Here is a 2,273-nt window from a genome sequence, read left to right on the forward strand (position 1 = left end):
TTGTGTGGATTTTTCGACTTTTTGTAAGGTTGAAAAATAAAAAAATTGATAAATAGAAAAATTCAGAAATCTTGAAGTCCACAAATCGAGAGGTTGAAAGATGAGAAACCGGAAAGTCGAATAAATTGGAAAATTGAAAAACTGAAAAATCCATAAATCGATAAACCAAAAAAAACTGAAAATCTAAAAATCAAAAAACCGAAAAGTTAACAGGTGTAATAAATCGAAAGATTAAGAAATCGATAGATCGAAAAGTCGAGGAACAGAACAACAAAAAAATTGAAAATTCGAGAAATTGAAAGATCTAAAAATTGAAAAATCAAAAATTTGTGCAATCGAAAAATTGGGCAATGGAAAAATTAAAAATACCCAGACAAGAAATGTATAATTGGATAATTGAAAAAGTAAAAAATCGGTAAATTGAAAATTTGAATAATAGAAAAAGAGAGAAATCGAAAATTGAAAAATCGAAAAATTGAGGACCAGAAATGTTAAAATATTTAAAATTCGAAAAATCGAGAAATAGAAATTTTTCAATTTTTGGGTTTTGGTGTTTTTCAATTTGTGAATTTTTGGGTTTTTCGATTTTTCATTGTGTGGAATTTCGACTTTTTGTAAGATTGAAAAATAAAAAAAATTGATAAATCGAAAAATTCAGAAATCTTGAAATCCACAAATCGAAAGGTTGAAAGATGAAAAACCGGAAAGTCGAACAAATTAGAAAATTGAAAAACTGAAAAATCCATAAATCGATAAACCAAAAAAACTGAAAATCTAAAAATCAAAAAACCGAAAAGTTAAAAGGTGTAATAAATCGAAAGATTAAGAAATTGATAGATCGAAAAGTCGAGGAACAGAACAACAAAAAAATTGAAAATTCGAGAAATTGAAAGATCTAAAAATTGAAAACTCAAAAATGTGTGCAATCGAAAAATTGGGCAATGGAAAAATTAAAAAAACCCAGACAAGAAATCTATAATTGGATAATTGAAAAAGTAAAAAATCGGTAAATTGAAAATTTGAATAATAGAAAAAGAGAGAAATCGAAAATTGAAAAATCGAAAAATTGAGGACCAGAAATGTTAAAATACTTAAAATTCGAAAAATCGAGAAATAGAAATTTTTCAATTTTTGGGTTTTGGTGTTTTTCAATTTGTGAATTTTTGGGTTTTTCGATTTTTCATTGTGTGGATTTTTCGACTTTTTGTAAGATTGAAAAATAAAAAAAATTGATAAATCGAAAAATTCAGAAATCTTGAAATCCACAAATCGAAAGGTTGAAAGATGAAAAACCGGAAAGTCGAACAAATTAGAAAATTGAAAAACTGAAAAATCCGTAAATCGATAAACCGAAAAGTTAAAAGGTGTAATAAATCGAAAGATTAAGAAATTGATGGATCGAAAAGTCGAGGAACAGAACAAAAAAATTTGAAAATTCGAGAAATTGAAAGATCTAAAAATTGAAAACTCAAAAATGTGTTCAATCGAAAAATTGGGCAATGAAAAAATTTAAAAAACCCAGACAAGGAACATATAATTGGATAATTGAAAAAGTGAAAAATCCGTAAATTGAAAATTTGAATAATAGAAAAAGAGAGAAATCCAAAATTGAAAAATCGAAAAATTGAGGACGAGGAAACCAAAAAAACGAAAAGTTGAAAAATCGGGAAATCCGGAAATTGAACAACCGCAAAAGTTAAAATTTGAAAAATCGAGAAATTGAAGTCGCAAATTTCAATTTATCTATTTTCCTATTTTTAGGCTTTGGTGTTTTTCAACTTGTAAATTTTTGGATTTTTCGACTTTTTGAAAGACTGAAAAACTATAACATTGAGAAATAGATAAATCGAAAAATTCGGAAATCATGAAATCGACAAAATCGAAAGTTCGAAAAATGAGAAATCGGAAAATTGAAGAATTGAAAAATCTAAAAGTCGAAAAAAGAAAAATCCAAAAATCGATAAACTGAAGATACTAAAAATCCAAAAATCAAAAAACTGAAAAGTCAAAAGATCGAATAATCGAAAACTCGAGGAACAGAACAATAAAAAATTTGAAAATTCGAGAAATCGAAAGTTCTAAAAATTGAAAAATCAAAAATTTGTGCAATCGAAAAATTGGGGAATGGAAAAATTAAAAAAACCCAGACAAGGAAAATATAATTGGATAATTGAAAAAGTGAAAAATCGGTAAATTGAAAATTTGAATAATAGAAAAAGAGAGAAATCGAAAATTGAAAAATCGAAAAATTGAGGACGAGGAAACCAAAAAAC

Source organism: Zophobas morio, unplaced genomic scaffold (genome assembly GCF_036711695.1).
Source record: "Zophobas morio isolate AGI-343-1 ecotype UQ-CSIRO unplaced genomic scaffold, CSIRO_AGI_Zmor_V1 ptg000018l, whole genome shotgun sequence".
Classification (NCBI taxonomy): Eukaryota; Metazoa; Arthropoda; class Insecta; order Coleoptera; family Tenebrionidae; genus Zophobas; species Zophobas morio.